The sequence below is a fragment of the Durio zibethinus genome, chromosome 6, assembly GCF_047325235.1.
Source record: "Durio zibethinus cultivar Kanyao isolate XHJ-2024 chromosome 6, ASM4732523v1, whole genome shotgun sequence".
Classification (NCBI taxonomy): Eukaryota; Viridiplantae; Streptophyta; class Magnoliopsida; order Malvales; family Malvaceae; genus Durio; species Durio zibethinus.
The window spans coordinates 12,444,814-12,471,664 of record NC_143167.1 but is presented as its reverse complement, the minus strand read 5'-3'; the positions used below and the strand labels follow the sequence as shown (position 1 = coordinate 12,471,664).

At 31.2% G+C, this 26,851-nt stretch overlaps 1 non-coding gene and 2 pseudogenes across 1 annotated transcript; all 3 read right to left on the bottom strand.

Moving 5' to 3' along the window:
• Window positions 1-3,373: 3,373 nt before the first annotated feature.
• On the bottom strand, window positions 3,374-4,757 carry LOC111285725 (uncharacterized; annotated as a pseudogene).
• An 8,695-nt stretch (window positions 4,758-13,452) lies between these two features.
• LOC111285734 (dirigent protein 22 pseudogene) lies at window positions 13,453-14,298 on the bottom strand (annotated as a pseudogene).
• Window positions 14,299-24,400: 10,102 nt separating this feature from the next.
• Window positions 24,401-24,507, bottom strand: LOC149518430 (small nucleolar RNA R71). Its single transcript, XR_016343389.1, has one exon. It is a non-coding gene; the product is annotated as a small nucleolar RNA R71 (small nucleolar RNA).
• Between the last annotated feature and the right edge of the window lie 2,344 nt (window positions 24,508-26,851).

Sequence of the window (26,851 nt, the reverse complement as noted above, 5' to 3'; positions counted from 1 at the left end):
GGGGAGATTAGTTTAATGTTATTTAACTCTTTTAATATTTTTAAATAAATCAATTATTTCGAATGTGTATTTGCCTGCGTGTTTATTGTATGCTTGAGACTTGGACTTGAGACTTGAGTATTGTAAAACAAGCCTAAACTTGAGAGTGATTTTCAACAATAAAGCTTAAACTTGTAAAGCAAGCCTCAATAATTCATTAAGAATTGAGATTGACATATATGAATACAGATCTTAGTTTGAAGGTTCCTTGATGACGACAAAATTGAGGCAGTTTCTCCAAGTGTGAGCAAGAATTCTCCTACCTGTCATCATCATGTAAAATCAAGTGTCATTTTTTGTATGAAATTACCAGTACAAAATATTATTATTATTATTATTATTATTATTATTATTATTTAATCAAATAAATAAAGTAATAAAAAATAAAATCAATATAAATATAATACTAAATTCGAGATTTGAATGTGAAATCGCAAGGTTTCAAATGTTTTTTTCTTTACCACCAAAAGTCATGGTTTCATTGGCAAAATCAAATGCACTGCTAACTTGAGATATAATGAACATAATGTATAACACACATATTTGACAAAGAAAGTGACAATTAATAAAAAAAAAAAAAAATTGCTCTCCACACCTAATTCATATTTCCTTTTCCCTTGTCATGTACGGAACTTTTAAACCCTTGTTTGTTTGCTTTTGGTAGAAGAAATTAAAACGCATTTATGTTTCCCGGTAACCATACCCCTTTGGACTCTCTGTCAGCCTTGACGAAGCGACGAAAATATTTAACAGGCATTGGCATGTGGCCTACATCAAATATACCTTATCCTAAGTAATCTCCTGCCTGTAGGAACTTCAAATCTGACCTTTCAATTGCAAGTGCTGTATTATTCTTTTCCATAACTTCAAAACTATTGTTAAAAAAAACCAAATAGTGTTTGATAAATTTAATACGGAAATGCTATAAAATGTTAAAACTTATTTAATGGTATTTGATTTTTTTTATAAAAAATCAAACAATTAATTTTATTAAATTAAATTATAAATTTATACTAAAAAAAAGCTAAAGCAAAGAGATTTTTTTTGTTAATTAAAAATAAAAAATAAAAAATTGGAAAATTGAAATAATTAAAAAAATTTAAAAAAATGAAAATGAAATAATATAATGTGTTGTAAATCAATGTAGTAATACAAAGCTTGCAATATAAAACTTGTAGTTGTTGAAGAAACTTTTTTTTGGTCATCGGATTTGATCTTGCCTTCCAAATTTTGTGTCGAATCAAAGATAGAGCCTTCAATATAAAATGGAAATAGCTTTATGTTGCAAATATCATTTTCCTTAATTTATTTCAACTCTACTAATTATGATATGCAAAAGAAATGACCTAAATACTTTTAAGATATAATAAAGCCTTACTTGAAATAATTTTGCACTTTGCTTTTTTATTTTAAAGTAAATGGGAGGACGAAGAGAATGATTTCTAAATTTTCAAGACATTTCAAATGCGTTCTAGTCATCTCTATGAATAGAGATTGAATTTAATAATTATAACCCTTTGATTGAGTTGTTTCAACCAAACACTATCCTCTTTTATTAAAAACAGACATTTATGAATAATTACAGGAGTAATTATTCATCTAAAAGATCATTTGGATGATTACAATTCATCTCAAAAGAAATCATTTTTTACTTTTCAAAAAATTACAATTTTCAATCAGATTATCGACTCCACCCACTTTTGGTGTGGTCGACTTTCCATTCGTAATTTCTAGTTCCAGAATGATATGTTAAACAAGGCAGACAACTGCTCCATTCGCCAGTTGACTTCCCTCATATTCTAGAATACTTCTAGCTAAAGGATAGTCGACTTCCTTACTCATGCTAGTCGACTATCTTGATCAAATTATGAAACAAAAGACTTTCCAACCCCAACAATCGATTGCCTTAGGGTAAGGAATCAACTAGATTGATTTCCAGCTATAATAATCCGTTGCCTTAAGGTAAATAGCTGCCTGCCCCTTTATTATATTTAAACAAAATTGTACCGAAACTTTATACATTTCTAGAGTTCATGACAGCCGACTTGTGCACGACATTTGACTGCTCCTTTTACAAGTCTTCTCCTATTGATTCTTTTCACGTTTAGAATCAATTCCTTTAATTATGGAACTACTTTAAGCTATTTAATAACTTAGCTTTTCTTTGATAAAGATTACAAATTACTTAATCAATAATTTTTCTTATTTTAAAAATCATTCTAACGTAATCTTCTATTGAAGTGTAAAATAAAATCAAAAAATTTTCATTAAATATTATTTTATTAAAGTTAGCATTTATTGAAGAAACTTTGATTTATAACTTCTTGTAAAATCTCAAATATATTTTACACATAAGTTAAAACTCTTAAAGTTTAAGATAAATTCTTCTATAACTTTAACAAGCGCACACTTCTTAGAAAAGAATCTAGTTTGATAAAATCATTTAACTTTTATGAATTAATATAATTACAAATTATATTTAATAATATTATTTAATTTCGTTTTTAACAATATTAAACTATTTAATGCTGCTGATGGCCAAAAAAATTTAATACTACTTGGGATATATTTAAAATCATATTGAAAATTTAATAATAAAATATTAAAAATTATATTAATATGTATTATTTAAATTTATATCTAATATATTAATTAATATTTTAAAATTTTAAATTAAATAATATGATAATATTAAAGTATTATAATTTCATGTAATTTATATTTAATATTATATATTTTAAACTTTTTTTGTTAATATAAAATTATATGTTAATTTTGAAGTATTTAATTTTCAATTTAATATTATGTTTTATAAATCAATTAGTTTAATTGATAATTTTTATTATAAAAATAGAAATAATATTATATTGATATTTAGACACTATTCACTTAAGAATAATTAATGTCAGAAATGGAAGCTTGATTCTTCGAAAAAAGAAAACAATAAATTTTTTCTTCCAACAATATTTTTGAACATTTTTATTTTCATTTTCATATTTGAGAACATAATAACTTTAGCAAGCATGTTTTCTGTTGTTGTTCAAAAAAAAAAAGAAAACTAAAAAACAAAAATTATTCCAAATATACGAAGTTCACCAAATTTAAGTTGAAGGAAAGGTGACAGAATCAGCCTCCTTTCTTGGAGGGAGAAAATTAGAAAGAGATAGGGGTTGTTAATTTCTTCCTTGTGCAAGGATGTAATAAGCTATTGCTTTGAAAAAACAAAACAGAGATTCTTTGAGTATCAAATTTTCATGATTAATAACTCAGTTGAGCTCAGTGCATTCCTACACTTGTTATGTTGCATGATTTCCTTAACTTGTTGCTTTCTAGATATCATAAATAAATTCTTCTTCTTTTATTTATTAACTTTCTGTATAAATACAATCACAATGAAATCACACTAACCCCAAAACCCATGAATTCAAACCGAACAAGTTCACACCAATTTCTACCTACCAACACACACCTCTCCTGACATGACATATATATTGCTGTCATTAAGCCCCCAAATTATTGCAAAGCTTAATTTCCACCATACCAGACTTAGTAAGAATTGACATTTTTAATCTACCTTAATTTCAATGTCCATGTACGCGAAAGGCTTTTGGGCTCTCCTTCTGAGACTCAACATCGTCATATTCTTCTTCCAGTTCCAGGTCTTTTTCCTTTGTCAATGTTGAATACTCAACCTTTTCTCCATATAATTTAACCAAAAACAAATAGAGAGATATTGAAAAAATGGTGACCGCTGTCAAGGCCCAGCTAAATTGAATATTGACTAATGATTTTGCTCGGTCTAGTGCCTCATCGCTTGAGCACCGAACCACCTGGTGACCATCTTCATCATGGAGAAAGCAGCCTTTGGAAACCAACTCTGGAGTCCACAGCATGTATCCCGTGACTATGAGCCACACACCTTGATTCAAAATACTGAGAGACCTTATGAAGCTGACAATGAAGCTCTTTGGAAGCCCAATTCCCATGAGGGTGGTGGCTAAAGAAACAATGATTGCACTCTGTAGAAGCAAGTGATATTGACCCTCAACTCCCATGTGATCAGTTGAATGAAGGTGGAAGAGAAGGAGCTGTTGGGCAAAGGCTACTGCTCCAAGAAACAGTGCTAAGCTATACTTAGCTTTGGGGCTAATTTTATCGAGGATTATAGCAAAAGCGGCATAAATAAAAAAAGTCATTGATATAGATGAGTGCTCAAAGTTACGGAGATGATTTGATGGAATGGTTCCATCAGGATCAAGGGGTTGGTGCCTTGCAGGGCCAATAAAGAGCTCCATGGATATGGAGATGGAAGAGGCTACCATGATCAGGAACAGCTCTAAGTATTTTAATTTGGATGTGGGGAACCATGAGGAAGACATGTAGGAATTTGGGTGGGCAGAATGGAGCTTGATATGATTAAAGAGATGCCAAAAACCAAGTACAAAGAAGGCAAAACCTGGTAAAACATGCCCTACTAAAGAACCCATGTCTTGCTAATCTGTAACCAATTCTTCTTACTTTTTTTTTTCCTTGGAGAAAGAGAGGAAAAAAGAAGACCTTTTTTAAATTTTGTAGGGAGAGAGTTTTGTGAACAAAATTGAGGCAAATGGCTTAAGGAGCTACTTTGAAGGGGTGGGTTGGGATGAGTTTCTAAGGACTCTAGTGCTTTCTACATATTGAGGGGTTTTGAAGGTTTGAGCAGCTGATGAGTTAAAGAATTAGATTAACTATTGACCTTATTTGGCTGTTTGCCTAAGAATTGAGCCTTTGGGTAGCAGCTAGATTTGTTCAGGGTCGGGCCAAACATAACATTAACAATTTAAATATTTGTCCAGCTCGGTCCGATCAACTATTCGAACCTTAAATTATGTTCAAATACGACTATGAATAAAAAATGCCACGGTTAATGCTAGCCTGTTCAAATAATTTTGTTTTTTTAAAAATCAAAATTGAAATAATAAACATCTCAAGTAATAAATCACATTAAAATCCAATACAGTAGCAAATTCCCAACAGTCCAACACTTAAAATGATAAACATTTCAAATAATGAGTAACAAAGACAAGATTAATTTTACCTTAAGGACCTAATGAAAGATTAAGTGTGAAAGCTAATAATTGTGTAATATATTAGTACAATACTGAATTTTTAGTTTTTTGAATTCATTCTTGATCACTTAAAAAAAAAGTGAAAGATGGGTTATAAATCATGATCAACCAAGACCCAAGAAAAATGTAAAGCCGAGAGAGATGAAAGTGTGAGTGAGTGATAATGGTTTGCAAGGTTAGTTTGAAATTAAGGATATCGACGAGACGGATTTGAGGCCGATAAAGCATTTTTCAACTTCATCTTCTAAATTTAAATTAGTTTGTATCTCCGTTCTTGTCTTTGAATTTTTAATTTGTCCCCATCCCCACAAAGATTAATGAGTATGATAATTTTCATACCCACGATTCTTTAAAAAAATTAAATAAACTTTTTAATATTTTTTTAAAATATGAAAATAAACACAAATATTCACAAACGTTAATGCAAATACAAATCTAAATTACAAATATTTACCAAATAGATACACTATCTCGGATGTCATGGCCATTCCATGTTCAGTTAGAAACATTAAAAGATTATGTGATTTTTTGGCTATATTATTCTTTTTAATCTCCTAAAATTATAAAGTAAATGTGATTTTTGTTATTATAGTTTTAATAAGACTACTTTTTTAAAATAAAAAATGCAGTGGACGTTAAAACTATATTTTTAAAATTCTATAATATTAATAAAGATCAAAATTTTAAGATAAAAAATATAATAGATGTTGAAATTATATTTTCAAAATTTTTGAATTTTAACAAAAATCGTATTTTTAAAATAAAAAACATAATGAATGTTGAAATTTTATTTTCAAAATTCTAGAATTTTAATAAATACCACTTTTTTTAGATAAAAAACATAATCTTTGTTATTACTCATAACAAAATTAAAATAAAATGTAAAATATCTTTATTTGATATTATTATATATAAATCTAAAATGCATTAATTTACTTAATATTATTATATATCCATATCTTTTCTCTGCATATGGATAATTAACATTAAGATAGTAATTAAGATTGTAAGATTATTTTTGTTGAAAATATAAAAAAATTGTTTTTCAAAATTCTTTAGTTTCAACAAAAATAAAGTGTTATTCATGTGTTATGTGTTATTTACATATTAGTGTTATCAAATGTCACGTGTTATTCAAGCATCGTCAAGAACAATATAGTAAAAAATTTTATTAGATAATATTACATGCCTTTATACCAAATATAAAAATTTTACATTCCTTAAATTAATAAAACTTAGGAATTGTTAGCTCAAAGACTTGAAAATAAACCAAGAGGGGGTGAATTGGTTGATAATAAAACTTTCTAAAATCAATATTTAATAAGCACAAATTCTACAAAACAATTTATCTAAGCAAATGAACATAATAAATGATAGTAAACTAACAATCTTAAAAACAAGAGATAGAGATAGAGAATTAGACACCAAGATTTATAGAGGTTCGGTCATTTCTTTAGGCACTACATCCTCTTTCTTAGCCTTACTTGCTAAGGAGTTCAATTCACTATATGTTGAAAGTTATAACTTAGCTTCTTAAAGCTTTACACAATCAATACCACAAACTCTTAAGGGTTATCCTCCCCCTTAAGCTCACAATCTCATAATACAAAATTTTTGAAGTGTTATGCAAACTTAAAGAATCTCTTTAAGGTTGAGTGTTTGCTAGCTTAAAGTACAAAGCAAAATAGACAAAAAAAAATTTAGAGAAAAACTTATACAAGAAGGCTTTTCTGCACTTTTTTCTCTTTTGAACTAGTTTGAATGCTTGAACAAGATGGCTGGTGGAGGCAATAAGTTCTCTTAGCTTTTCATGCTCTTGATTTGTAGTGCAAGCATTTATTTATATGTAAAAAGGAGTTGATAGTTGTTGCCTTGCATTTAATGTTTCAAACCTGTAAAATATCAGACAAAAAAATAACCATTGGAGCTTTCTGGGCATCAGGGGATCGATCCCTTCATGTAGGGGATCGATTGGGGCAATTATAGAAATGCTCAATTTTGTGCGAGAAAATGCTTACCCGATCAATCAGGTAATGTACTTGATCGATCTAGTGCTTGGGTGATCGATCGCCTATATGGGGAGAGCGATCCCTTTTGTTGATTTTCAAACCCATTTTGCATTCTGTATAACAAAACAAATCGATCCCTTTCGATCCCCTACTTAGGTGATTGATCCCCTATGTGGGGAGATCGATCTCTTTTATGGATTTTTAATCGAGTTTACATTTTGTGTAAAAAATGTATAGATCCATTTAAGGGAAGGATCGATCGGGTAAGCTTAAAACCTTAACCAATCAATCCCTATAGGGAGTGGATTGATTGGTTCTTAATAAATTCCCACAACTTTAGCTACTGAAAGAAAAATGGATCGATCCCTTTGGTCAGGGGATCAATCCCTCCCCTTAGGGGATCGATCCCTTCTATCCAAAACATGGCTTAATCCATTTTGTTTCAAGAATTTGCTTTGTTTTAGTTTCTAAATGAATTTTGACAACATAGAAGGTTGGAAAAATGTTTAATTTAAGATTAGAAGAGTCTGATTTAAGTTAGGCAAATTTTTATTTTGTCAATTCAAAACTTTTAATCAATTCAAGGCTAACAATCTCTCCATTTTTTATATGACAAAACCAAGTGAAAATTTTGCTTAAAAACATTTTTCCAGTTGAAAAATAAGCTCCCTCTGAATTTAAGCATGAAGAAATTTTAAGAGATTTTAAAACAACTAAGAACAAAAACCATGTCAATATCATTAAGTGGGAATTTTTCATACCATTAAGATCATCAATCAAATAAAAAGTTTCTCATACCATCAAAATCATCAATCAAATAGAAAATTTTCAAACCATTTCCTTTCCCCCTTTTTTCTCATAGCAAAAAAGATGAAAGCAATCAAAAGGAGATAGCAATCAATTTAAGGCCATACCAACTCAATTTGACAATTTAAGTTCATACGAATCTCAATGTCAAGCAATATACCAATTTCACAAGCCAAATTTCAAAGTGATATAGAAAATATCATAATGAAAATGAAATATAGATTTCATTAATATAAACATCAAATAGCAAAGTTTGATAACAAACCATAATGCCAAATGTTTTTAAGGAAAAATTTACAACATAAAAAAAGATGTGGGAAAACATATGAAGAATTAGGATGGATCATTGATGAAGAGGTGGAGAATAAGGAAAATGCTACTCCATTTGCTGTTGTACAGACCAGATTTGTTCAATATCAGCTCTAACTTGACGAACTTGGGAAACTAGCTCATTTTGAGTCACTTCAATCTTTTTTAATCGAGAAAAGAACTAATAATATGATATATAGAAGGGATTATGTAGAACTGATGTCATATAGCTATTATGATTCTTATTAGCTTTTGATCAATGATAATTTATGATTTAACCAATTAAAGAAAAGATTTAACTTATATTATGCACATTACGTTTTATTATTAAATTATAAAGTTGAATAACTCCACCTAAGCTAAGTGGGAGAATTTTAGACATTATGACCAACGTGGCATTATCTAACATTAAGTAATATATTTTGTGTAGATACCCCATTTAGTCCAATATTTAATTTGTGTATAGAATTGAATTTTAGAATTTTAGTATTTTGCTTTATTTATTCTATTGATTTAGCTTAAGATTATATATTTTGTCAATTTATTGATTTATGGTATTTCAAAAAAAACAAGAAAAGAGTTTATCTGAGATTGAAAATTGATTTGGTGAAGGATTGAAATTTTAATTAGGATGATTTAATTGAAATTCAAATTGAAAAAAGGGAATGTATTGGGGCTTATTTAGAGAAAAAGATAGAAGTAGACTTGGACTAGAAATCCAAGATTGAATTCAGCTATAAGAGGTGATTGAGAAATCTTATTCTAATTTGTTTAGGATTAGAAGTTTATTTAAAGATCCCATTAGCAATCACAACAATCAATCAAGAAAACTAAAAAAAAAAAAAAAAAAAGCAGAAAATTGTGAGGGTGCTGGCTAGTAGAAAAGTTTATTTTTAAATTTGTTATGAATATATTTTGGAGAAGATCTTGACTTGATTTTGGAGTTGAAATTTGATCTTGAAAGGTGTTCAAAGGATTTAGGATTTTTTTTCTTTTATTGTTGCAATCTTTTTTGGAAAACTAATGGGTTTTTTAATTACTCTAGTGACATTTTCAAGCCAAATTTGAATTTTTTGATGACTTTTTTGTTGGATTTTGCATTTATTTGTCAAAAACTAGGATTTGTTGTTTTTTTTTTTTTTTCAGTCGGCGTTAAAAATCATTTTAAAGAGAAAGAGGAGGATTTGAGGAGAAAAGAGAGAAATAGGAAAAGAAAAGTGAAAAAAAAAAGAAAATTAGGTTTTATATTTTTCCCTATACAGTGTTGTTTTAAGATTAAACAACTTAAGGGATCCGTGCATTTTACCATATTCTTAACCCAATTCAATTGCAATTCACCTGCTAACCCACATTCCATTGTTACAAGCTGAGCCACTTATTGAGCCAAGCTGAATGGGTTTAAGTTTAGGGTTTAAGGATTTGGTTTTGGGGTTTGGGGTTTAAATTTAGGGTTTAATGGGTTTGCATGAATAATGCATGTGATAAAAACAAATAAACATGGTATCAATGCAAAATGTAACATTTAATGCAAGAAATGGGACTACACTTCACAAACACTTAAGGGACATTCACAAACACTTCATAAACTTACTATGCATGCAAAAACCTTACTAAAAGAAAATCAAAATTCCAAAGGACATGGGAAGAACCAAGGTTCGACCAAGCCATGGATAAGGCTAAACAAAAACCTTTATGGCCATTTAAGCATTCCTTGTGTTGACCAAACATGTGGGACTATGTATCCACAATTTTCATTCCTTACAAACACATGAAAATAAGGTTAAATCCCATTAAAAAATTCACTCATTCAATATGTATACCCTTTGAAAGTTTTATCAAACATATAGAAAACATGAAAATCTAATTAGAAACAAAAACAAGCAAGCAAGAAATGTTAACTTATTGGCCAAGAAACAAGTTGGAAGTCTCAGCCAAGCAATGGGGATGCTAGCCCGAGAGCTTCCCATGGCCCATCCACAAAGATTCCCTCATTTTCTTTAACTAAAACATGCATTAAACAGTTAGAAAACTATCTTGTAAAGGTATTTTATTATCAAAAGATTTTCATCAAACATGTGAGAAACTATCAAGAAGGAAAATGCCAGAAACATTCATGCATGCCAAACAACCAACATAGATCATAAGGTAGTAGACTATCATAAAAATAACCATCAATACAACCACAATCACAACGTAATACACCAATCTAAGCAAGTAAAACACAAGAAGCAATTAAGGAAACGTTCGGGCAAGCTATGGAAAAGAATGGGCTGATATTTCAAGGTGAATTTATGGTTGATTTTTTATTCTCTTTACTTCAAACCATACCATTGATTTGATTGGTTGAATTTATTGAATCAAAGATGGAAATATGGAAGAGAACAACTATAAAAAGAGTTGTTTCTTCTTGAAAAATCATAAAATTAAAAGAAAACTATATGGATGAATATGGAATTTGCATGAAAATATAAGGAAGTAGCATGAAAGTTATACCTTCCAAGCTCCCTTGTTTTTTTTTCTTTTTTTTTCCCTTTTTGGTGCTTTTCATGCCACTTTCTCCTTGCTGCCCTCCTTTCCATTTCTACCTCATTATGATGAATTTAAAGGCCATGCAAATGTCTCTCAACCCTTTGATCAATTCTCTATTTGAAGGCTAGCATAATCATTCTTTTTTTGTTCAAGTCTAATTATCAAGCAACCATTTTTTACCCTAAGATTTAAAGCCTTGAAAGATTAATGGCTTAGAATAGATACTATACAAAATTAGACCTTTAGTGCCACTATTTTGAAGGGAAAAACCTATTTTGCCAGATTAGTATTTTTAGCCCTTTTGCATAATTTTCTTAAAGACCTATGATCCCATCTTTGTTTTTGTGATTTTAATGCACCACAAATTATAAAATAATATCTAATAATGAATTGGAGCTTTTCGTGAAAAACTGATCTTGAAAATGTCAAATTATGAAAATACCCATAAAGAGTATTTTGGTAATTTTAACCCTTTGAGGTATGATCAAGGTTGTCAATATATTAAAAATTATAAAATAATATCAAAACATGATCTAAAACTTTTTACGAAAAATTGACCTTGAAAAGGTCGAATTATGAAAATATCCTTAAAGGATATTTTGATAATTTCAGTCATTTCAAGCTGCGATCAAGTTTTTTAATACACTAAAATTCATGAAATAATATCAAAAGATGATCTGAAGTTTTTCGTAAAAAACTTATTCGAAAAAGTCAAATTACGAAAATACTACTATAGGTATTTTGTTAATTTACCCTTCCTAAGGTGTAATCATGGCTTTCAGTGCATCATCAGTTCAACTCAATCCACGATTTGTCAGTTTGATATTTGACTACTTGGTAGGGGGATAGAATGTTAGGGATATTTTCAGTTCAAAGAGCATTTTGGTCATCTTCCCTTACTATAGGCTGTCAATAGACAATTAGGAATATTTTGAACTTTTGGATCAATTTGAAGTCATGGTACCAAATCAACTCAACCATTTCATCAATCCATCCAATGGGCCTCCTTCAACGTTGACTTTTCATCCTTTGAGTGAACGATCATTATCTAGGGCAGCTCGGCTTTACAAGTCATTCTTGACTGTGAGACTGACCCCAGGTAGCTTAAGCTAACCAAAAACCTTCACCTTTTAATTATAAATAAAAATATCCAGGTATCATTCAATTTATCTAAAAACCTTATATTCTCATGCTTTCTCCATTTTCCTTTTGATTTTCCTTTTTAGCCGATATCTGACTTGAGCTTCAGAACATAAACACTGAGAATGTCCGTAGTCTTTATTCCTAACAGTTATTTTTCTTTTTTGTTTGTGATTTCAGGGTTTTGCTGCTTCAAGTTTAGCTTTACACAAACAATTTTGATGTGATTTTCATTATTTCAAAATTTTCTAATTTTTTGTGTTTCCATTTTTTTCTTCTTTTATTTTTGACTTAAAAAAATAAATAAAACTAAAAAAATAAAAAAAAAGAATAGAAAAAATAAAATAACTGAAAAACCAAATAGTACAAGGGTTTTTTTACATGTTAGGCTCCAAGCCCAATCACAAAAGTGGACAATCCAAAATAACCATTGTGAAGTCCAATCGAGTAATCCAAAAATCAATCACGAAGCCCAAAGATAAATATCGAAATCCAAGAAATTGAATTTTAAATTCGGTTTAGTAAAAGTTTTATTATCAAGGCTACTTATGTACTTGTCAAGCAAAACTCGTGCATGCCTACACGGTTACACCGTATAAAGCTTATGTTAGTGAGACATTGATTCAGTAACAAGTTTGAAAGTCTTAAATTCTTAAGGATATATGTTCAAAAGTAATTGTATATAGGTTTGATTTAATTTTATATTAAATTTGTTAAGTTATATTTTTAATTAATTAATTAATTAATTAAATTATTTAATAATTTTTCTATATATAAATATAATATGTAATTATAATTATCACTATAATAAAATAAAAATTATATAATATATATTGTAGATAGGATCCAAATCTAATTTATAGTATTCTTGTTTTTAAATCTCAAGCTGTCTTTAGCAAAAGAAAAAATATTGAGACATTTTGAAGTTCAAGGTCAATCCATCATATTGCACTAAAATAAAGGTTTGGTGGGTGGTGAAAGAACATAAAGTCTAGCAGGTTCTTTGTATTTATTTGCTGGATCCTTACAAAGTCATCATTCAACATTCAACATTCAACATTCTTGAGTCATTAAAATGAAATAGAAAACGTAATGAAAGTACCTGTAAAATTTAGGCAGCTGTACCGATTAGCTATTACTACCATTCAAAGTTCAAAGTCCAAACTTCACACGTCGGGAAGTTTGAGGAGTGAGTATTGTTTGTACGGAGTTTTGCATTAATTGAAATTACCGATTTTAAATTAATGATAAAATATTGTCTTTAAAAAAACATATTTTGATTTTAGGTGTTGTGCGAGTGCTTAACTCATAGACGTCTCACGTGTGGACGTCTCGGATAAGTCTCACCTAAAGTGAAGTCCAACGTTTTGTATTGGGTAAATTTCCCACATCTGAAAATTGGTATGTATAAATTTATACGAGATTTGATGCTAATTTAAATCATAAATTAGTGATGTGTCTTATTCCAAAAATATAAAATCCTACAAAAATCTAAAAATTTGTAAATCACGTACAGCTAAATATATTTTATTAATAATAATAACTTAATAAGTACGAACAAACCACACCAACTAAGAAAGAGATTATTAGATCAGAAATGGAAAACACGATTTAATCCAACCAAAAAACGCCTAAACTTGAAGGGAAAAACAAGCAAAAGAGTTCCAGAAAAAGCATCAATAATGCATTACATAACAATTATACTCAACAACTGCATCCCCAGTGGTAGGATCAAACCTGTGAGTTCTGGCTTGAACATAGCCTCTAGCAAACCTGAAAAGCCCACTTCCTCCAATCACTGGCATCTCCCTCATTTTTGAAAACACAGTGTTCCTCCCTAGTACTGTTATGGTACTTCCATTGTATTTTCCTTCCATGAAAGCAAAATTCATGGCCATTAACAACCCAACTTCTTGCTGGGATGCTGAGGCGTAAAACCCTTGTGCCCTGCCCACCATTTTTGAGCTTAATTGAGGTCCCAGGGTTAAGGGGTCGTCGATTACACTGATCATTCCAAAAGCTGTTGATGAATTGCTTGACGGTGGAACTACTGGGACTGCTGTTGGGTTGCGCCCTCCAAGAATGTCATGCCAATACAGCTTGAAGTGGCTAAGCTTTTCCTTCTTCAGCCCCAAAAGCTTCCTGTCCACGGTTCTCACAAAGCTCTCATCATCCGCTGTAGCAAAAATAATGAAAAAGCAAAAGATGAATTGGAAGGCTAGGGTTAGACAAACTCTAGCCATGGGAAACTAAATTTCAATACGCTCTGTAAAATGGAGTATAAGCAGGCTTTTCCTGTTTTCTACACTTAAAGCTTATTTATATAGTAATTAAGCAGTCGTCTGGAAACTACATTTTTAGTTACCAAACCAAAAAGGCTTGGTAGGAGTAGGGGGGAATTAGAAAATGGGCTATTGGACCAGAAATTATTTGAGTCAACTGTCAGAGTAAAAAATATTTATTAAAAAGTAAACAAATTTAAATAGTATTTAAGTAGGAGATTATTAGTGCTATTTTACCCTTATTTTCACGGTTTTATTTTCTTAACCCTAATAAGTCTTATCTAGTCGGCAATCCAGGTCCCAAACTCTAGTTGCCTTTTTAGAATAAGTCCTTGGTTCGATTAAGAAATGGCAAGCCAAGCATGCCCCGTAGGACTTGAGATCAAAACAAAGTCAATAAAGGAAGCATCCCATAGGTGCAAATATTTTACTGTTTTATACCAAGTCTCTGCATGTATAAATCATTTGCATCAAAAGTTTTCTTGATCTTCTTCTTTTTCCTAACAATCAAACCTGTATACAAAAAACTGATGGGCACAAGAGCAACTAGAACATGAGTGAAAATAACAAGAGACGAGGTGCACCCTTTTCTTATAAGCAATTCTCATGCATTTCAAATGCAATTGCAATGCTTTTGGAATTTGTTGATGCTAAGGTACTATAAGTTAATGAACAAAATGCATTGTGATTAATGCATAATTGTGGAATTGAAACCTTAAGATTTATAAACAATTAAATTTGTGATTAAAGTTGTAATCTTCAATGACCTTTATGCCAAGTTATCTGAGGAGGGCAAAATTTTGAAAACATAAGAGAGAGAAAAAGAGTGATTATCGATAAAGATTGGGGGTGATCCCGATATTTGTACTTTGATACACAAGTCAGAGATCAATCTAAGAAAGGGCAAGATAAAAGATTGGAATAAATGCTTAAAAATTTAAGAGTTCAAGATGGATTAGAGATACTTGGATAAGGTTATTTATACATGTGTTGGGGAGTTTTAGGCCTAGGCTACTTGCGGTCAACCTAAGGGATTAGGGCTAACCTCGTAGTCTCGAGTTAAGCTGGAGGTTGATTGTCCATTCAAGGCACGATAAGTGAACATTTTGGGGCACTAATTTGTAGGTTATTGAGGTGGTTGAGCTGAAGTGAGATCTAAGAATTCAACTAGGCCTAACATAGCTCGATCAAAATTATCACAATACCTCTGCTTAGCAGTTGATTTTTTGAATTATGGCGGAGAATGTGAAGAGTTATCCTTAGTAACCATTATGGTGACATGACTTAATCTTGAGTGTTTATCTGATTTGAGATTTAGCTATATGAGGAGACCTTTGGGGTCTCATTTTCTCACTACCCAAACTTCTAAGCTCCTAAGCCGACCAATTTTACCAACCTTAAAATCTTCTACCCTTTTTCTTTTCAACCTTTTCTTCTTAAACTCTTCGATATGTTTTTTTTTTCTTTTTCATTATGTTTCTTATTCTAGCATGTCTAACAACTTTAAGGTTGAAATAAAGGGAGGTTTCGAATGATTAAGTCTTCTGTATTATTGTAAGAAGGAACTATCGCTGAGCTACCTACTACTTAAATCCAATGTCTGTTACGATCCAAAAATAATGGGGTAAAGTGTTTATCATGGGATGGATGTGCTTTTGGCAGTAATTAATTGTAACCTTTAAAACCTTTTAGTCCAAATAACTATGGTCAGTTCAACTTCTTCATTTAGCCTTCTTTCTACTTCCTTTTCTCGCTCTCCAAGTAATCCAAATCCTTATTACTTTTTTTTTTTACCAACCTACCAATAATTCAAACTTTGAATCCAAGATGTCTTCTAACTCTTTTTCAACTTTTTTTCCTCTAACCTAGTAAAGGTCTCAACACTATTCAAGCTCAAGGGCCTATTCGTTTTTCAGAAGTCGAGCAGCTTGGCGATTAAGCTTTTGAAACTGAGTAAATGATGAGGAAATGAAGGTGAAAGGGAAGTAGAGGTTATCGACGATGATAACGATGAAGACTTTACCTTTTTTTACCCCCTGCCATTAAGGTATAACCTCTAATGAGGTGATGAGGAGCTCAAAAGGCAAAGTCAATCTCAAAGACTACCCCTACTTATGCATCACATCTTTATGGTGAAAATCAAATTTGATTTTCCCTAGGAAGGGGTATAGTATCATGATATCGACCTCAAATGATAAGGTCACCACTTTTTTAGAGTCTAAGAAGGTTTGGGTATATTAGGACTCTGTAGTGGCCGGTCTCAGATATCTTTTGCATTTTTTTATTATAAAAGCTTTTTTTATCTTACAATTTAATTATCACTTAACTTGCCCCAAATTCTTTTAGGTATATAGTAAGATTCATTATGCTTTGTAAAGAATTAGGTTTTCTTCTTTTTATCTTTTTTTTGAGAAATTGTTTGAGGTGACCAAGTATCTTCATGATAAAAACTAATGAACTATGATAGCTTAACCTTTGAAGAGGATTTTTACCAACTACGCAAGCGTAATAAAGACCTAGAAGGTCTTCTTCCTTTGTATAAAAAAAGTTAAGAGAGTTTAGGAAATTAATAATGGCTAGGGCATTTTTTAAGAAGTTGAGATCGGCCCCTTAACCACAGATGAGCTCAGTGCTTGGGATACAATAAATGACTTTTTCAAAAGAGGAAAGTTAGTAATTAATGCTTATAAGCTGACTTCTCTTAATGTTATTAAGGAGGTCAAGTACTAGGCAGGTGTTTACTAACTTTTTATACTAAGTTTGCTTTTGTTAATTTTGTTAGTTTGCTTTTGTTAATTTTATTACTAACTTTTGGTTTGGTTTGGTTTTGCAACATAGTAGGTCGAGGTGCAAGCAGTTTTGATATTTCTTACTTCATACAACCTCATAGAGGGAGAGGATAGGGTAAGGCCCCTTTTTAGTTCGATGCCGTTTTAAGAGAATATAAATAGTTGACCCACTACTTCTTCAACAAGGTGAGGTCGATGGCAAAAGCCTAGTGGCATTCTAGAAACTGAAGTAGAAGAGTGTGGCTCAGAGGCCTAAAAAAAAGCTAAGGGTAGAGTCTTTTTCTATGAGCTTGTAGTTGAACTCTAGCCCTCACCAAAGAGGGTCTTAATCAATGTAGAGTTTGACTCCTCAAAAAATGCCTATGAGGTAAAGAAGATCATATGGGTCACCATGCACAAAAAAAAGGTTTATCTTTCTATGAGTTTAATTCAATTTATAAACTATTATTGTTTTATTTGGTTATAACTAAGCTTTGGTTTTTGTTTATAGGTTTTGATCGACTCTCAACCTTTATTTCTTAAAAAATAGATAAGGCCTAATGCATTGCTATCGAACTCTCGTTCACTACTATGAAATCAAGTAAGACATTGAAACCTATGCTCATGACCTTAATTCGTTCACTAAAGCGATGAAAAAGGTTAATGTCTCTAACGTTGAGTTCAAGAAGACTAATGAAAAACTTGGCAAAAAGACTAAAGACTTGAGTCAAAGGCTTGAGGACATGTCAGTGCAAAAAGTCATAGCTGAGTCCCTTTAGTAATAATTCAACTTCAAGTTGAGCAAGAAGTTGGTCGAAGTGGAGAGGTTGAAAAGTAAGCTTATTACTGTGAAACAGACCAAGAAACAAGCTATTGAGAACTTTCTTAAGACTGACTTTGCTAAGGACCAGGTTTTCAGTTCTTTCAACTTAGCTTTGAAGGAGGTGAAATTTTTTTATACTAATATGGACTTATCATCAATAGCATAAACAATTTAAGGTCCCAATAGGTTGCAACACCAATAAAAGAAGTCCAAGATGTGGAAGACTTGAAAATTGAGGCTACTTTGTATGCTGCTTTTAATGTTAAAGCTGAGCAGGATGGGGAACCTTAGGTGAAGCCCAAGCTGGTGAGCCCCAAAAACTAGCTTTAAAGGAACAACTCGAGGAAAGGGTTTAGGGTAGCTTTTTTTTATTTTTATTTTTGTAATTTTTTGACCTAACCTTGTACATATAATATTTATTAATGAAAGAAGATTTGGTTTTTTGCAATCTCTTAGCTTGGCTTTTCTTTATGTACTATTAGCTTAAATTAGCTTAGTAACATGTACTTTGTAACAAAAAATTTTCCTAAGTTTTAACTCAATAATTGGAATTAAGAAAGAGGTAAATAACTAAAAGCAACTTCAAATAATTTCAAATAATTTCAAAATGTTAGCTCAATGATGAATCTTTTCTCAGACTTGAATTCCAAATAATTTGGGAAATTTATTCAAACTCTAAGATTGATTATTAAGAATTTTACTAGTTATGATGGGACACTTTAGAGTTTTAAAAACTTTTCTAAGTATAAGCTCAACATTATTAATTGATGATTAAGTATTAGCTCAAATGCCTTAGAACATGAGAATCTTCACTTATAATTTGTGCCAAATCTTATATCAGCCTTTAAACTTATTATTATTTGAGCTCAAACATCAAACATTTAAATGTTAATGTAATTGTCACTTTAGACTTAATATAAATAATTAAAAGGATAAAATATATCCAAATTTCAAGCTTTTTATTCAGTTCAGGGCTAGGTAGTAAAAGTAAGGTTACAAAACTTGCTTGACTCAAGAGCCTTTACTAATAATAAAATTTTAAAGTATCCAAATTTTGTCCTAATAATGGGATTTTCACTCAGTTCTTGCAGTTTACAATGTAGGGACCCTTCCAATTCATGGCCAACTTTTCTACTTGGTCATCGGCCCTAAAAGCTTACACTTTTTTTAATATCAGGTCACCCCTTTTTATGCTTTTTGTTGGATCCTTCTTTTATAATAATTAGAGACTTTTAGTTAATATGTTGCTATCCTTGTCAAAGCAACATCTCTTTGCTCCTCAGTCAAATCTAGATTGGCTTTTAAGGTTTCCTCATTCCTTTCTTCAAAATTGAGCTTGACTCAGAAGCTAGGGAGACCAATCTTAACTGGTACACAGCTTTAATTCTAAAAGTCAAATTGAAAAGGGCTTTTTTTGTAGAGACTTTTATGGTTGTCCTAGAGCCCATAACACACCTAGAAACTTATCGACCCATTTTCACTTGGCTTCATCTAGTCTCTTCTTAAAAACTTCAAGTGTAGTTTTGTTTGCTACCTTGACCTATCGATTAGATTATATATGGGCTATAGAGATGAACCTTAGGTCAATACTGAGATTGGAACACCATTCCTTAAACTTTGAGTTTTGAAAATGTCTTTTATTATTTGTTATTTTGGATTAAGATAAGCCAAATTGACAAATGATGTTCTTCTAGATAAATTTCTTAACCTAAAACTCTGTTGTAGTAGCTAGTGCCTCGACCTTAAGCCATTTGGTGAAATAGTCAATGGCTGTTAGCACAAATCTCCTTTGTCCAATAACCAGGGTGAATGGCCCGAATACATCTATCCCTTATTACATGTAAAGTCATGGGCTTATTATGGGAGTCAGCTTGATCGAGTGGAGATATTGCATATAAACAAATCTTTAGCACTTATCAAATTTTTTCACTAGGTCGATCAAGCCATTTCTGATGGTCGATCAATAGCATCTTTATTTTATGACCTTATATGCCAATGATTAAGGTCCAAAATGGTTTCCACATTTTCTTTCATGAATTTCTCTAAGCACATAGTTTGTCATTTTTCATTCACACATCTTATATAGGGTAAATTGAATGATCTTCTATATAATTTTTCATTGATAATGGTATACCGAGAAACCTTTGTCATTAGGACCTTGGCATGAATTTTGCCATCAGGTAACTTTTTGGTCATCAAATAAGCTCTTATTAGAGATATCTATGAATCTTTTTACTTAATTTGGTCGACTTGTTCTCGTTCATACTTATCTCCATCAACTTTTCTATTAGGACATGTGCTAAACTATTTGTTATAATTTTGAATACTTGCTTAGATAATGAATCAGCCAAAGTATTCTTTAACCTTGGCATTTTTTTCACCTCGGCCTTTGAGAACAGTGCTAAGTGTGCTAACGCCTTGTCTAGGTACTTTTTATCCCTTATTCTTGAGCCCCCACTTCTCCATTGACTTGCCTGATCACCAACTATGAATCACTATAAACTAGTAGGCTCTTTACATTTAAGTTGGCTATTAGATTTTAACCAGTAATTAATGTTTCATATTTTGCTTTGTTATTTAAGGCCTTGAACCCAAACTTTAAAGGATATTGAATTGCATTTTGATTAGGGTCAAGCCACCCCATTTTTTTTTATTTGTAGTTGATCTATCTGTAAAAAGTTTTCAAGTCTCCTTTTTTGCCATTTATCAACCTTATTGAGCTATTTTTCTATTCGGATCGAGGTGCATTCAACAGCAAAGTTAGCTAGCACCGACGACTTTAAAGCTGACTTGGTTAGTATGTATGGTCAAATTCTTTGAGTTCAACCATCTACTTAATTAATCTGCTTGATAATTCAGGTTTTTGTAAGATTCAATTGAATGGTTGATCATCAAGACATTAACTACATAGGACTAGAAGTGCAGTTTGAGCTTTTCTGGCCGAAGTGAGAATAGCATAGGCCAATTTTTCTATCTTTAAGTAATTAAGCTTTAACCTAGTCAATACCCATTCACAAAGTATAGTAACTCTACTTTTCTTTTTCTTCGCAAACTAGGATTAAGCGGATGGTTTGGTCAATAGTAGTAATGTAAAGGTATAACACCTTGTCAGGCTTGAGCTTCGATAATATTAAGAAAGAAGAAAGAAATTGTTTAAACTCTTCAAAAAAATTTTGACACTGAGGTATCCATTTAAAGTCTAAGATATTTTTGAGGATTTTGAAAAATAGCAAGCACCATTCTATCAACTTTAATGTGAATTTGCTCAGAGTGGTAATTCTTCTCATCAATCTTTGTACTTCTTTTACTAAGGTCATTGCCTTTATATCTAAAATAGTTTGAACTTTCTCAAGATTCACCTCTATCCCTTTTTGATTGATCATGTAACTAAAAAACTTGCTTGATGTGACACCAAAGTTATACTTGCTCGAATTTAGCCTCATATTATACTTTCTGAGTGTGAAAAAGGCCTTCTCTAGATCTTTGAAGTGTTCGATCGAGCTCTTACTTTTTACAATCATGTTGTCAACATATACTTCAATATTACGATCGATCAAATCCTTAAAAACTTTGTTGACTAATCTTTGATAAGTCTATCTTGTATTTTTCAAGCCAAACAACATCACTTTATAACAGTACAAGCTTTTCTTTGTCACAAAGGCTGTATTGTCTTTGTCTTCATTCAACATCTTAATCTGATTATAGTCAGAACATACATCCATAAAGTTGAGCCAACCATGTTTAGTTCTATCATCTACAAGTTGATTTATGCTCGACAAAGGGAGGCTATGCTTTAGGTAGAATTTGTTGAGGTTGGTGAAGTCAATGCACATTTTTCATTTTTCATTATGCTTCTTCACCATTACGACATTAGCAATCCATTCAGGGTTGTATGCTTCCCTAATGAAGCCAAGTTTTAATAATTTGCTAGCTTATTTTTTTATTACCTTTTGCCTTCAAAGAGCAGAACTCATTTTTTCTACCAAATTGGTTTCATGTTCGGGTCAGTATGCAACCAATATACCATTATCATAGGATCAATCCCTGACATATCTAATAAATAGGTCAACATTATTCATTAGTAGTTGTACTAGTTGTTCTTTATGGCAAGCTTAGCCCTTATTTGCATGCATTTATTAGTGTTATTTTCAAAGAATGGCACTAGTATAAGGTCTTCTATTAGTTTTGGTCAGCTAACATTAATTTCAAACCTTTGATTGATGATTTTTTTTTTCTATTAGGTCAAGACTATCTCCTGGAAGAAGGATGGATCACAACATATATGTTAGAATTTGATTCATTAGTAGAATAATGTATTTATATGGAGGTAAGTTAGACAAAAATTATAATTTATTTGTATTTATGAGACCAGCTTAGAGCTTGATTTAAATAACATATGTGCCAACTCGAGAGTGTGGCATAAAAAAATCTTCAAATAATTTCTCAAAAGATATTTACAGTTGATGAGCTTTAGAGCTCGATATGGCTCTTAAGAAAGCATTTCTTTTTCTCTTCGGTTTGGCTGTTCTTCTTACCTTGGCTATTTTCCTTTAGTTTCTTGATTTCCTTGATTCTTGATAGCCTTAAAATATATAGAGATTTTAAATGTTAAAATGGTGCTAAAATTTAAAGTTTTGGATGATTTTTGATGCTTTTCATGCTATTTTCATGGCTTTAGGTTTTTCAAGCTCAAGACTTTTTTTCAACCAAGCCATGCATGCAATCATGCAAAGATCACATTCAACCCAACCATGCAAGCTCTATGCCACCCATATTGATCCATATTTAAGCATGCACAAGTCCACTTAGATCCTAATCCATTCAGCCAAGATGAAACTTCAATACAATCATGCTTTCTTTGTTTAGCCATGAAGAGAATGCACTGTACAATGACTCTACAAGCTCTACCACATTCGGCCAAAATGAAGTTAAAGCTTACCATAAAGGTTTTTATTTAACCCTGAAGAACTTCACTAGGAGTAGGATTTTATCCATCAAAATTCAAGAATTGGATAAAATCCAATTACTCTTAAAATTCTAAGCTTTAGCTAAATCTAATGGAGGAGATTATCCAAGATTTGATCAAGATGCAAGCAAGGGCCAAGATTAATCCACCAAGGCTCCATTCAACCAAGAACAATCAAGCATGAAAAGGCTTATTTGGCCATGAAGCTTAAAAGCCCAAGATAAAGCTCATCCAATTTTATTTGAATTGAAATTAAACACTTGTGTAGTCTATAGCCCTTGGTTGAACCTATGCCTATTAATAGGCAAGGCCATTCACTTGTTTCATCATCTTTCTCCTCACTTCTCTTCTTTCTTTTAGTTTCTAAGTTTATTTAAGTTCTTTATTTCATTTAATTAAGGTATTGGCTTAGGTGACAGACTTGCCAATTGCCAAGTTTTTGTTCTTTAAATTTTTTCAATCAAGAAGTATTTCATTCAAAGAACTATTTTCTTATTTTTAAAGTTTGCAAATCTTGCTTCTTGTTTTCTTTAATTTTTTTAAGCATCATTTTCCAAGATTGATTTAAGTTTTTTTGTTTTCTTTGCAAGATTTGACTACACTATATTTTTCATGTTTTTTAATATCTTTCGTGCAATCTTTATTTCTTTAAAAGTAATTTGGCATTCTTGTTTACAATCTTTTATTTCTTTACTTTACAATATTTTAATTCTTGGCTTTAGGATTAGTTGTTGGCATTAATTTTTACTTCCCAAATGATAGTTGGTGAGTTTAAAACCTTCATACACATCACCTTTAATCTTTACTTAAAACCTGCAACACCAAAACCCTAAATATTCATTTGTTTAGATATAATATCTTAGCCTTTCGCCATTGGTAATTGTGATTAGCCTAACATTACATTTTATAATCCTTGAAGAGGTGATATTTGGAATACTCCATTTTATTAATTGATCTGTACACTTGCTGGCTTTATATAAAAAGAAGCAATTAAGTTTTTAATACAATTGCTTAGAATTATAGCGGTGTTTGCAATATCAATAAAGAATTCCTAAGCTTCTATAATCTAAACATTTTTCTTTTTGTTTATTTTTCTTTTGCTTTTCTTTAATCTTTTCTTGTTTGCATGCACAGATCCAAAAGTGTTGATTTAGCTCCAGTTGGCTCAAGAGATAGAGAGAACCTTTAGAAAAAAAAGAAAAGAGCAATCAACACCACCAGTGCCTACGCTTATGGCTAATACAAATAATGAGGGGTAAAGAACTTTGTGGGACTATGTAGTTCCCAATACATATGGTTTTCAGCCATCCATCCATAGGCTATTCAGGTCTATAGCTTTAAAATAAAGCCTTCAATTATACAAATGGTCTAAACTTCTGTGCAATTTGGAGGAATACCCAGCGATTATCCAAATCTCCATTTTTATAATTTTCTTGAACTTTGTGATACTTTTTGTTAAATAATGTTTTTGATGAGGCTGTTAAAGTAAGATTATTTCTTTTTTCTCTTAAGGACACAGTGAAAATTTGATTGTCTTCTTTACTATCAAGATCAATTACAACATAAGATGATCTAATTAAAAGATTTTTGGCAAAATTTTTCCTACCAGCAAAAACTACAAAACTAAGGAATGAGATTATAACTTTTATGTAGGCTGACAGTGAAACTTTATATAATGGATGAAAGAGATTTAAAGAATTGCTTAGAAAATGCCCACATCATGGTTTACCCAAATGGCTTTAAATTTAGATCTTTTAGAATGATCTCACACCACCTATGACAATCACTTTAGATTTAGCTACTGGAAGGGCTATATTGAGCAAGACTCCTAATGAGGCTAATGAGCTAATAGAATAGAAGGCTACCAATAATTACCAATGGGGCATGGAAAGCAATGTTAGTAAAAATCTACTGGTTTATTTGAAGTTAATGCTATTACTTTCATGGACTCTCAATTCACTTCTCTTACAAAAAAGATTGAAGCCCTAGGAACCCAAACACATGCCAACCCTGTGAATGCCATACAAAATCCCATTGTATCTTGTGACATATGTGAAGGACTTTATTCCTTATAAAGATGCCAATATAGGGTAGAATCTATCCATTACATCCAACTAAACAAATTAAGCAATAATCTCTATAACAATACCTATAATCATAGTGGCGAAACCACCCAAACTTTTCTTGGAATTAACTAAGCCATTAAGCCACCAACAACCAAACCAAAAACTCACACTAATCCACTAAATTATAACCCATCATGAGAAAAGAAACCTACTATTGAAGACATGTTGACCCAGTTGATGCAAGCTAACAATGCCAATAGTCAAATCTAAGCTGCATCCATCAAAAACCTAGAAAATCAAATAGGTCAACTTGTCAAGCCATAACAAATCGCCTAGTAGGTATCATGCTTAGTTACACTATAACCAACCAAAAAAGACAAGGCAATGAGGGATCTAATATAGTATATTCTTTAGGGGATGTTAGGATGGACGATTTTGATGAAGAAGATGATGAACCCATAATTGTTAACCTACCTAACTTTGTAAGATGACCTAAAATAGATTTTATTGAAAGCGAGGACATTTTAGAAAATGAAGAGCTTTGAAGACTTGGTAAAGAAATCTTTGAGGTTGTCAACCTTATGGCATTTGAAGCTTTTGAAGCTATTGAAACCTATGAAGAAGACCCTAAAAAAGAAATGATGAGATGGACTATAAGAAAAATCTAAAAGAATACATTGAGGGATTTCTTGAAAAAGGGTAAATGCTACCACAAGAAGAGAGAGCACTAATAGAAAGCATTCTACCTAAAGAGATAGCTCAAAATGTGCTTGCCAAAAATAACCAAGAAGAAGGGGTAATGCCAGAAGAGGATCCCTAAGAAAAGACTTTAAAGAAGAAGAAAAAAAAAAGAAGAAAAGATTTAAGAGAAAGTTTAGCAAAGGCTAATGATGACTGCCAAAATGTATAAACAGTGTTTTAATGTTAACCGACCTACCCTAAGGCCTTTTTCAAAAGAATTGCTCAAGAAACTAAAAGAAGCCACATTTTTAGATTATTGTAGCCTTGAGCTTAAACAAATCATGCTAAAAAAGTTAAAAGATCTAGGGAGTTTTACTATACCTTACATGATTGAAAAATTGAAATTCTTTTATGCACTTTATGATCTTAGTTCAATAATATATTTAATGCCTATGAATGTTTTTGTGCTACTAGGTTATAAAGAGCTGAAACCTCCTACATTAAACATTAAGTTTGCTAATCAATTTGCTAAGTTACCACAAGGATGCTAAAAAATGTCTTGGTGAAAGTTAAAAGATTTGCTTTCCTTTTAGATTTTACTATTTTAGATATAAGGGATGATCAAGCTCTATTACTCTTAGGTAGACCTTTTTTGTTACTGCCAAAGCCCTGATAGATGTATATGAGGCTAGCAATACCCTTAAAATTAGACATAAGAAAATACAATTTATATCTCTAGGGTATGGTGTGATAAGACATGAATAAGGTCCTAGTGTAGTCAAGAAATTTAAAGAAACCCTAAAAGAGTCTAAATTATTACTAAAGCCTCCTGACCCTTTGAAACTTAGCAAACCTTAGCTCTAATTTTGTCTATCCTTTCAAAAACTCAAGCTTAGCTTATGTAATCCCTGTTAAAAGAGTCAGCCTACCTTTTCAAACTAAGTTTGTTTATGTTATACCACAAAGAATAAGGCAATAAGGAAAGCTCCCTCTAAAGGGATGAAAGGATTCCACATAGATTTAAAGATGGTTAAGCTTGACCAAAACTAGCGTTACTTGAGAGGCAACCTAAGTTATACTTTAATGGTTATGATTTTTTTATTTTTTTATTTATTTTTTAAGAAATGTATGTTTTAATGTTTTTTTTATAAGGATGAAGAGAAGCAAGGAAAATGCCTTATGGATATTCGACCTTCAAGAAATTTTTGGGCAATATTTCTTTTTCCTTTGAGTTTTTGATATATAATTCCATTTAAGTGTGAGGGAAAAAAATTTTTTTAGTTTTAACTTATCATTGATTTTAAAACCAAATTGTCTTGCTAAA